The following is a 12,590-nucleotide window of genomic DNA, read 5'->3' as shown; positions in this document are numbered from 1 at the left end:
CAATTATATAATTGGTTCCTTAAAATACCAATTACATAGAATTGGTTTAATTCACAGGCTAACAATGCATATTCTATAGTTTAATCCAGGGTCAGCCACATACTAGCTGTGTGATCTTTAAACAATTATCACACTAACCTGCTTTAATTTCCTAAATTTTATTATATTGTCTATTTAGATTTTTGCTATAAAAATTAAATGGATTGATCTATTTTAAGAGTTATAGGCTGAAATGATGGCTCATCAGTTAAAGATTCTGCTATCATAGAATGATGTGGGATTTCCCTCTGTATGCTATGAATATGTTTTATTACCAATGGTTAATAAAGAAACTGCTTTGACCTATAACAGGGCAGAAGATAGCCGGTCTGGAAGAAATATATAAAGATTTGACAGAGAGATACCATGTAGCTGCCAAAGGAGAATAATGCCAGAAGCTTAGCAGTAGTCCACAGCCTTGTGGTGACACACAGATGAATAGAAATGGATTAATTTAAGATGTAAGAATTTTGATTTTAGCCATTCTGACAGGTGTAAGATGGTATCTCAACGTTGTTTTGATTTGCATTTTCCTCATAGCTAAGGAAGTTGAACATGTCCTTAAGAATATTTTGAACATTTGAAATTCTTCTATTGAGAATTCTCTGTTTAGTTCAGTAACCCATTCTTTTAATTGGGTTATTTAGAATTTTAATGTCTAATTTCTTGAGTTCTTTATATATTTTGGAGGTCAGTCCTTTGTCTGATGTGGGGTTGGTGAAGATCTTCTCCCATTCAGTAGGTTGCCTATTTGTCTTATTGACTGTGTCCTTTGCTTTACAGAAGAGTCTAAGTTTCAGGGGGTCCCATTTATTCATTGTTGCTCTTATTGTCTGTGCTACAGGGGTTATATGTAGGAAGCAGTCTCCTGTGCCCATGCATTGAAGTATACTTCCCACTTTCTCCTCTATCAGATTCAGTGTGGTCGGATTTATATCGATGATAGTTTATGCTGAAGAGGATGTGGAGTAAGGGGAACACTCATCCATTGTTGGTGGAAATGCAAACTTGTTCAACCACTTTGGAAATCAATATGGCGGTTTCTCAGAAAATTGCGAGTCAACCTACCTCAGGATCCAGCAATGCCACTCTTGGGAATATACCCAAAAGATGCTCCTTCATACTGTAAAAGCATTTGTTCAACTGTGTTCATAGCAGCATTATTTGTAATAGCAACAACCTGGAAACAATTTAGAAGTCTCTCAACTGAAGAATGGATAAAGAACGTGTGACACATCTACACATAAGAGTACTACTCAACAGTAAACAAAAAAAAAAAGAAATGACATCATGAATTTTGCATGCAAATCGATGGAATTAGAAAACACTATCCTGAGTGAGATAACTCAGATCCAAAAATATGAATATGATATGTACTCACTCATTAGTGGATACTAGCCATAAACAAAGAACATGAGCCTATAATTCATGACCCTAGAGAAGCCAAGTAATAAGGTGAACCCAAAGAAAAATATATATAGATTCACCTGGAGATTGGAAAAAGACAAGATTGCCTGAAAAAAAATTGGGAGCATGAGGATGGGAGGTAGAAGAAAGGGGACAAAAGGAAGAGGAGGGAAGAAGGGGAAGTTGGGGAGAGCTTGAGGGAATGGGATAGTCGAGATGAAGGAAGAACAGATATGAGAGCAAGGAAAGAGATATCTTGATTGAGGGAGCCATTTTGGGGTTAGCAAAAAACCTGGCTCTAGAAAAATTCCTAGGAATTCATAAGGATGACCATAGCTAAGACCCTAAGCAATAGAGGAGAGGGTACCTGAACTGGCCTTGCCCTGTGGTCAGACTGATGATTATCTTAAATATCACCATCGAACCTTCATATAACAACAGATGGAAATAGAGACAGAAACCCACATTGGAGCACTGGACCGAGTTCCCAAGTTCCAGTTGAAGAGCAGAAGGAGGGAGAATATGAGCAAGGAAGTCAAGACCATGAGCGATTCACCCACTGAGACAATGTACCTAAACTAATGGGAGCTCACAAACTCCAACTAGATGGGGAATAAATGAGCATGTATCAAAGTAGTCCCTCTGAATGTGTTGACAGTTGGGATGGACTGAGGGGCCAATGACAATGTCACTTGGATTGTCTCTACTACATGCACTAGCTTTTTATTTATTTATTTATTAAAGATTTCTGCCTCCTCCCACCATCGCCTCCCATTTCCCTCCCCTTCCTCCAATCAAGTCCCCCTCCCAATGGGTTTTTGATCCTACTGCACTTACTGACTTTGTGGGAGCCTAGGCAGTTTGGATGCTCACCTTACTAGACCTGGATGGAGGTGGGTGGTCCTTGGACTGCCCACAGGGCAGGGATCCCTGATAGCTTTTTGTTTTTGCAAGACAGGGTTTCACTGTGTTACAGTCTTGGTTGTCCTAGAACTAGCTCCATAGACAAAGCTGGCCTCAGACTCTCAGAGATAGCATGCCTCTGCCTCCCAAGTTCTGGGTTTAAATATGTGCACCACTACAACCTGGCAGATATGTATTTAATCATTGTTTTCTCTTAGTGTCTTTATTTTTTCTTTATAATTTTAAAATGTTTTTTAATATTTAAATATACATAATCGCATCATTTTCTTTCTCCTTCTCATTCCAGTCCCTCTAATGCACTTGAATTCCATCTCAAATACATGTCCTCATTTTCTTTGATTATTATATATATGGAGCCCCAAAAGACTTCCTCCATACATGTTGGTATGTCAAGTGGTTTTGCCATTGTCACATTTTGTTTAAGCAGTCATATTGTTGAGATTTCCTGGATGCAGTTATACTGCCTTATCAAAGAGAAAAAACTTTGCAGCAGTCTTCCCAGGCATACGGTCCTTCCAGTCTTTCCTCCCCATCTTTCACCATGTTCCCTGAGCTCCTGGTATAGAAGTATTACATAGATATATCACTTGAAGCTGGACACATCATAATTAGTCTTTTATTTTCACTAGTTGTGGCTTTCTGTAATAGTCTCCATCTGTGAAAAAAAGTTTCTTTTGGCGAGACTGTGAGTTACACTTACCTATGGATATAAGGATCATATTTAGAATAAACTTAGAAAGCATACTCTTAGAAAAAAAAAACTGGCTTCAGTAGGTTCTCCTCTAAGATCTATACCAAACTAAAGCAATGTTGTATTGACTTCTCACAGTCTTTACTTCTGATTTTGCCTGGCACCGGTATGACTTAATAGAAGTCATGAAGATAAACAATGCAGACACAATGAGCATTCTTCTTCCACTTTGTTCCACAACAGAACATTCCACTCCCTTATACCTTGTATTCTAATTCTAGTGCAGTTCTGTTTCAGTTTTTTGCCAGGTTCCTGCCATTGCTACCTGTTGATTGCAATTTATGTGCAACATTTCTTGCCAAATAACTTGTTTGACCTTAAACTTCTATAGATTTCTAGCCCTAGATTCCATAGAGCCTCACCTATTACCTGTGACCCGCTTGTCTGAGAACCAAGGACGCCGCATATTCCTGGAGGGTTTATATTGACATGAGTCACTGTGGAAAGTACATTCTTTGTACTGTTTGTAAACAACACCTTTGAAAATTCAAGTGCACAAATGCGTGCATACTCAAGCACCATACAAGGAAATATATTAAATACAGGCTGTCTTATTGTCATATACATATAATTTGTACTTTATGTTTCCATTGTATGTGCAAAATACATGAACAATTAATTTATGTCATCCTTACGAAATTGATTTGTGTCAATTAGAATATATATTTATGTGAGTGTTGATGTCATAGTTCTTATTTTCTTCTTAATCATTTCAACGTTCACTTTCGGAATTTTACAAAATAAAAAATTTGTTTTTAGTATTCTACTCAATATTTCTAAGTATGTGGATTTTTTAAGCCTCCTCAGTGGACATTGTCTCTGAATGTAAAGGGGTGACCCAGAGCCCACATGCGTCCATTTACTTGAGACAATTCGATACATTGGTAGAAACTGCTTGTATTATGTCAGTTTGCTCAAATTTTTGAACTGAGGTACTTAAGCAGCGATCTTGTTATTTGATTTCAAAGTAAAGACTGCGGTTTAACTTAAATCTATCTTGAGTTTAAGAATTTCCATTAAATCCATGACATATTTTTTTTCTCTGAACTTTTATGCATTTCAATTTGTTTGAGCTTACTCTTTCTTTCATTCAAGATGTCCTGGGTAGAACAGTGAAAATCAGTAAACAACACAGGATTTAAAGTGAAGCTGCAGTATCTGTTCAAGTTACTGGACAGAATAATAGGGCGTCATAACAGGAGTACAGTGCTTGGTATGAAGCACATTCTACAAATGAAAGTTTAAAATTTAGAATTTTTTGCTAGTTTCACTTAGTGACGTTTATCCACACTCACAAAAACAAAACAAAACAAACAAAAAAAATAGCCATCTGAGGCTTTGGTTGCAGATAGACTGGTTTAAGTAGGAAGAATAATGAATTTTGAGTTTTGATAATTTGCTTTATTTCTCTATTTATGTGGCATTTTAGATATGTAAGTAAATGTAGTGCTATGATCTGGGTGTTGAGTTTTCCAAAGGGCTCCAACATTTAAGGTTTGACCTCACATTGTGGTGCAAATGAGAAGCTGGTTTATTTGGAGGGCACTTAGCTCATCAAAGGGTTAATCTGCTAGTGAGCTCTGAATAGGGTCTAAGAACACAGGGCTTAGGGAGAGGGAACAGGTCATACAACCTGAAAGGTCCATCTTATCTCCAGTTTCTGCTTTTCTGATGTCTTGCTTCTGGACAGTTCCTGAAGCAAGCAACCTTCTTCTGTCACAACCTCTGCCAAGCTTCTGCTTTACCAAAGGCCTCAAAGCAAGAGAACCAGTTGGCTCACAGATTAAAGATTCAGCACCTTAAGTGAAAATAAGCTTTCCTCTTTAAACCCTAGTTCCCATTTTTTTTTTATAGTGCCACATAGCTATCAAGAAAGGTAAATAGGAAGGCAGTTCAATCTTAGTTTTCATCGCTTGCAATTCAAGTGTTATAGGGGCCAAAGCAGGAAAACCACCTCTCGTTCGTGTCCTGTCTTAGCTATGTAAGGAGGTAAAAGTATCTTTACTGCATTTTGAGACTTTGTCTTAACAATCCAACAACAACAACAAAAAAAAAAAAACTAATAAAACAATCTTTCTCCCTAAATAAACAAAAAGCTAATAAACATTGATAACTAATGTGCATATTTTATTATTACTTATCTAAAAGATATATTAAAAGAAATTTATTCATAAAATAAATATATATTTAAAGCTATTAATGAATGTGGTGCTCCACAGGCAACATGCTCAGTTAATATTCAAAACATGGTCAATTATTGATGGATACAAGAAAATTAAAAAAATAGCAGCTCCTTTCTTATACTAATAGTGTTTCATGGAACTTCTTATGTTCTCAATAGACATAGCATCTGGTTACTGGTTTGTCTAGATTTCTCTGTGACTCTGAAAATATCCTAAAGGAGAAGGGTTTGCTGACACAAATTCTTTTCAAATCAGCATGGCACCTTCTTGATGGTGTGATTATTATTATGAAAGTCTTATTCTTTATATCCGGATTTTCTTTGCTTCAGCGGAAAGCTGTTATCAACCTTCTAACCCCTTTGAAGCCCTTGAAGCCTTGGCTTTTCCTCTTTGAGTCTTTCAGAACAAAGGTGACATGAGCGCTTCTATTTATAGAATACTAATAGTTAAATGATTTAAGTAAAATCTGGATGGCAATTGATGTAACAGAAATGAGTTAATGTCAGTCAAATCTTTCATTTTCTGATGGCTGTAATTTTACAAAATGTGAATTTGATATAGTCATTTCACATTTCATTATTTACATTGATTATATTCATTGTAGGAAACATCAGCAAAAATATGTCAATGCGATTATTTTAAAAATATTTGAATAAAGAAGGTGAGGATGACAATTACCACTTCAACTTCTTCATATTGATTATGACTTTATTAAACACAAAGAGTGAGAGAGAAGTTTCAATGCCTTTATTAAAATAATGGAATTACTAAAAAATGAATTTGTGATTATGGTTTGATAGTGCAGCTGAACAACTGCATTTTGTTAAAACTTAAACCACTCATTTAATTATGTGAGTCCCCTTGTCGTACAAACTACTGACTAATGTAAAAATCTAAACTTAACAAGGCAAGATCTTCAAAATAGAGTAATATTAGAAACAGTGATTAGCTATGTATCATTAAGAGAAGGCACATAATACAACATGTAAAGTGGAATTACTCAGGACTCTTTTTTTGCTTTGCTTTTTATAAAAAAAAAATTCCTGCATATTTTGTTTTTTTTTTTTAAATCTAGGGTACTTGGTGTTTCTTTAAAACTCTGGTGGTTTTGACAACTAGTGTTAAAAATTCCCTAGGGGAACTTATTATGTTAATAATGATTGTTTCCTCTGTGTACCATTTTTATATTTATGATCATCTTATTTCAATGTTTTCAGCAATAATACATTAATCGAGACAGTAAATGGTTTAAGTAAGACTAAAATTTTAAATGAGATCCAAAAAGAAGCTGACAGCTTTATGGGTTTACATATAGAATGATGAACTTGAGTCTTTCTAAAGAAATAAAAGTAATATATATTTTATTTTTATAATTATATGTAAACATGATAGTTAATTATAGAAAATAACCAATTTTCTGGGTGAACTTAAACTATTCATAGTATCAATTTTTTTGACAATTTAAAGATATCTAAATTAGCAATTTATGATTTTCCCTCAATGGTAAGGATAGATTTATACCTTTTTTTCACTATATAAATTTTTATTTAAAATGATTAAAAAACAAAAGACATTTAAAAATCATTATAAAATTTTATATCTCAATATAAAAAAACATTTATAATAAATTTTATTTTGTTTAGTCATATACTAACTAAATTATACAAAATACAAGTTTCAGATGAATATATTTAAACCAAGTTTAATGGATACAAAATTAAAATTTAGCTTGATTTGTGTATAATTGATTATGAGTTTTTAGTTTAATTAACATAATGACACATTCAATAATGATCAAATGTTTTATAATATGTGTAAAAAGCAGTGGCCTTTTCCAATAACAACTAGGGAGCAAATCACAAATATTGATTAGTATTGAATATTTTCTTGAAGTAGGAAATCTACTATTGAAGTATATCACCCAGAAATTTTTTTAAAGTACATGCAATGACTACACATGCTTATTGTTGGAGTTTCATTATTTTTTTCTCTCTGTGTGTATATATGATTTTATCTTTGACTTCAATTTAGGATGATATCATGAATGATAGAGATCATTTTTGGTGGTTATTCATTTTTTCAAAAGGAGGAATAACATTACTTATAAATATTTTTTTTCTTCTGGCCAAAAGGAATACATGGTAGAATTTTAAATATATCTTGATAAACATTTAATAAAACCAAAATGAATCTCAGGGACAACTGCGACAAAACGAATAAAGTTCCCATGTAAGAGTTCTCTTTGAGGATGAAGGCATAAAGTTCCTACTCCTCACTGTAGCTTGAATTTGTGTTTACTCAGGAAAAACTACCAACCAAAAGAGTATCATCTAAAGTCAACCCCATAAAGGCACAGGAACTAGATACCAATAAGAATCCAACAGAGACAAGTTTAATCTGTGGTCATGGTGGCTGAGTAGCTGAGAGCCACTACCTCTTTATACACAGAAACGCTGCACTGAGAGCACAAGTTCTGCCTTGTTGACCGTGAGAAGAGAATCTGGAAACAGGCATGTAAGACTGCTTCCACAGTGACGCCTTCATAGCCATCTAATAATGCCAGCTCACATTCTGCAGCCTGTTGTGAAAAAGGAAATCCACACAGGCATGAAAGCTGAATATAAAATGCTAAGTGAAGTAGTTCCTACTCCAGTCATAGCAACAACATTCACTTGGTATCTAGACTTTTTCTCTACACATAATAAATTACCCCAAAAGTTTTGATAAATCGATACAAAATCCTTTAAGTCATATGCATTTGGGTTGCACAAACTAACAATATAGAAAATAAGAAAAAAATACTGCTAAAATAAAAAAAAAACCCAAAGAAATAAACAGAGTAGGGCTTTCTTACTAGAATTTTTTAAAATATCTGTTGAGTAAGTATGGAAAATTTAAGAAATTCTAAAGAATGAGTTTGTAAACAATGTTAGTGAATGAGCAACATCACAAACGTGGATACTGAGTTGATGTGCAATATATTTCCCTTGATTTTGTCATGTTGAAACATAGGTAGAAGCTTTCTAATGGGATGAATAATCTCAAAAAAGTTAGGAGCATAGATGCAAACCAAGAAAAAAATATATTCTTTGTTAGGTTTCTCTAACAATATATGTTAGATTGATGTTTTGTTGTATAAAATTAAAACATTGCGGAGCTCCTCATGACATAGTTATTGCAGGTTTTGTAATTATTTAATGGGATAATACTTTATGGGAGTGTGTGTGAGAGTTTGTGTGTGAGTATGTGAGAGTGTATGTGATTGTGTGTGTCAATTTAGAACATGCCTAGCATTTATCTAACTTTCTATTAGAATGCTTTAAAAATAATTTATCTTAAAAAGCTATGAAATTAATCAATCACTAAAAATCATTTGTTATTTGTGATCCTTCAGATATTTGACTTTTAATATGAAGGAGAACATATTATTTATAACATTCTAAGATTTATGGAATATTTCTAGAAAATTTTATTTTTAATAGATATTTTAGAAATTTCCACTGGGAATCTTGGAATTCAGATATTTTTCCATCTTACAAAATCAGATAGAACTAGAAAAAAAAATCATCCCATGTAAGATAACCCAGACCCAGAAAGACAAGCATGATGTATACTCATTCATAAATGGATATTAGATGTAATATAAAGGACAACCATACTAAAATTCAATGACCCAGAGGGGATAGGTAACAAGGAGGGCCTGGGAGTAGAGGACAGGATGCACAAATCTCCTGAGAAAGGGATACCAGGCATCTCTTGCCTGGATTTGGGAAGGGTGAGCATGGGAACTTGAGAGATCAAGTTCTTGGTAGATGGAGAGGGAGAGTAGTAAAAGAGATGAGTGGCAAGGGGGACATTTTGGAATCAGGTGGAAACCTGGTGCAAGGGAAACACCCTGGAATCTAGAAGAATGACGTCAGCTAAGACTCCTAGCTGTAGTGGATAAGTACCCTGAACTGACCACTTCCTGTAAATCATGCAATCAAATTGATGACTATCACATAGTAATCAGAGAGCCTTCATTCAGTAGCTGATGGAAACAGAGACCCACAGTAAAACAATTGGCAAAGCTCAGGGAATCCCACTGAAGGTAGGAAGCATTGTAAGAGACAGAGCGGTCAAGGACATTACATGAAAGTCACAGAAAAAAAAACTAACTTGGCTCATGGGAACTCACAGAATCCGAACCAACACCTAGGGAGTCTGCATGGGGCCAACCTAGGCCGTATACATATATGTGGAAGTTGTGTAGCTTGGTCTCCTTGTGGGACTCCTAACGATGGCAGTAGAGGCTGTCCCGAATGCTTTGGCTGACTCTTGGGTAAATTATTCCTCATATGGATTGCTTGTCCAGCCTTAATAAGGGGTTACGTGAATTGTCTTACTGCGACTTAATATGTCATATTTTGCTGATACTCGTGGGAGGCCTACCGCATTCTGAATAAAAACAGAAGAGGAGTGGATTAAGGGGGAGGAGGACATCAAAGGACAGGAAAGAGCGAAAACTGAGGTTGGGATGTAAAACAAATAATTTTTTTTAAAAAGTTAAAAAAAAAGAATCAAAGGAACCAAATAGAAGTGCTGTGGGAACATATTTATACTTACAAAGAAAGGGTGTTGTAGTCTATAAATCAAGCTCAATTCAAACTTTTACATTTTGCTGCCTCTATGGGAAAAGTTATTCTGCTAAATTAAATGCTAATTTGTTAGGAGCTAAATGTGGTGCTACATATATAAAAAAATAAATGTTTCAGATTTTATAAATTCATTGGCATTTTTCCAAATATGCGCTCATATATATCCAGAACACAACACAGCCCCACCGGCAATACTTATACCATGCCACAGACTCAGAGAGCTAAACACAATGTAACCTTGCTAAGTATTACTTTCTGATAACATTTAATGATATTATAAATAAAATTTAAAATATTTTTCTTTGAAATTGAGCAAAAATGACCTATATAAAATGTTCTCTGCATAACTGAGTAAATAGAATATTTCAATTAATGACGATGTATTATGTAGTGTCTAATTATGTGCTGAGATTTAAGAGTTTTCAGATTGTAAAGATACACTATTACCATTCTATTTTTTCTGCCCAAAGACCTCTTATTGGAACTTTATAAATTTTAATATTTAGTCATCATACATATAATGATAGATTCATAACATTTAAATATTTTTCTGTATACATAAGTACATATACTTTTCTCTTTCTCTTTCTTTGTCTCTTCCTGTGTATGTGTATAAATTGTTCACTTTCTTAAGAGTTAAACTGGAGAAATATTTCACTTATGTCCTTTAGTAACATCCTCAGTTTTCCCTGTGATATGTATTTCTCACTTTGCTTTTTAGATTTGCTAAAAATATGAGCTGTTGAAACCTGAAAAAAAATTAATAAACTCAATATAAATGCTAATAGTAATTTTAATTAGTACTTACTTTCATTTTAAAGCATAAATTCAATAGAGAAATATCTCATCAGAGAAATATTTAGTAATTTGTCTGGTCCACATGATTGTAAGTGGCTTTTGTACAGTATTCGTGGCTCTAAACATACATATGCTAAAAGTGACTTTGCCCCTTCTAATACTCTATTATAGTCTTTACATTTTTAAATTTCAGGAGGGGTAGTTTCTATGTATAAATTAGTATCCAAACTCTGTACCTATCGTATTGTTCTTAGCTATTGCAATTAGATCTATTCTGCTTGTTTGAGACACCAGCATTACACCAGATCGTGTTATGAACTGTTTCAATAAAATACAGTTTACTGACTTTAAACAAGTGAAATCTATAGGGCATTAAAAGGAAATGGAAAAAGAATTAATGAGACTTAAGATAAATGAAAATAAATAGTATGTTGGGTAAGCAACCGTTTCTCTCAAGATTCACCTGAAATTTTGAATCATTTCAAATGAAAGTAAATCTAATAATGGTTTCAAGACTATATAACTGCATGGGGATGTTGAAAATGTAATCACACATATCACACATTTAGTATCAGTTACATCTCAGATGATGCTGTTTCAAAGATTTGTGACAGGGGGGTCTGAAATTTACACAAGCACACAGGGCAAGTCCTTTGTAACTGCTGGGGCTTCATGGCTGGGCAGAGCAGGACAAGGTGCTTCCTCATTCTCTCAAGTAATGATGACAGGCCATCAAAGTACAGTGGAAATAATCCACACAGATTTGGTGTTTTCCCATAATCTCTATACTATAGAGATTCCATATAGTCTATAGTATTAGAATTCATTCGAATTCAAAAATGCAAAGTCACATAAGTAGTTGTGAAATAAGGAGAAAAAAACCTCTTTTCATATAAATATTATAATATATCTCTATCTAAATGAAACTTATTAGTCAAAGAAAATGTTTACTTTTGGTTAATTTTAACAAAATGTGAACTATTTAAGGGAATGTTTTAGAAATATTGTCCAAAAGTTCATGCATCAAAACTTGTGAGAATTTGCAATACATCCCTGAAAATATCTTGAAATATTCAGATTGCCATCTAAAAATCAATGGGTGTTGTATGTTTACCTTATTTCCATATTTTTTGTTAAAGAAAGTAGGAGAAAAAAGAAAAGCAGTCCACATTTTAGCATAGTAGGTATATAGTTGATAAATTCTCAGTAATTTATCTATAATTTAATTTATAGGTTCATAGAAGCCTTTAGCTATTTATAAGGAAAAGAATCCAATCATCACTGGAGTCTGTGGAGAAATATAAGTGATGTTTATACTAGACTTAGGGAGTATTACAATGGTAAAGTAAAAAGAAGAGACATCTGGAGAAACTGTTGTATAATGTGCTTATGGCTCTCTTTAAAAGTACATTCTGCACACACCACAACTGTCTATGTCTTTATAAACATTACAGCATAATTATACTTCCATTTGTTGAGTCAAATGAACGAATATTAATATATGTTAGATATCTTCTGATTAGACTCAAATATGATTTTCATGACTAAAATGAAAAAAATCTCATTCTGCTATTTCAAAGGATGTCAATAATGATGTTTTCTATTCCATCCGCAATAAAAAAAAAACTAGCAATGTTCTGCCACCAACATAATCACAGCAGAAGGATCTTTTCTGATTATCTGCGGAAAATTATTTAGATCTAGTTTTACATATGTACATATTTATAATAATATAGAACTTATAATCAGAGAGTAAAGGGGCATGGCAGGAATTTCAACTCTTCATTTTCATTTTTTAATTATGTGGGGTGGGGTATGTGTACATATATCTAAGTGTCCCCATGGCTTCTT

This window comes from Microtus pennsylvanicus, chromosome 12, assembly GCF_037038515.1.
Source record: "Microtus pennsylvanicus isolate mMicPen1 chromosome 12, mMicPen1.hap1, whole genome shotgun sequence".
NCBI classification, from domain to species: domain Eukaryota; kingdom Metazoa; phylum Chordata; class Mammalia; order Rodentia; family Cricetidae; genus Microtus; species Microtus pennsylvanicus.
This window is presented reverse-complemented; position numbering follows the sequence as displayed.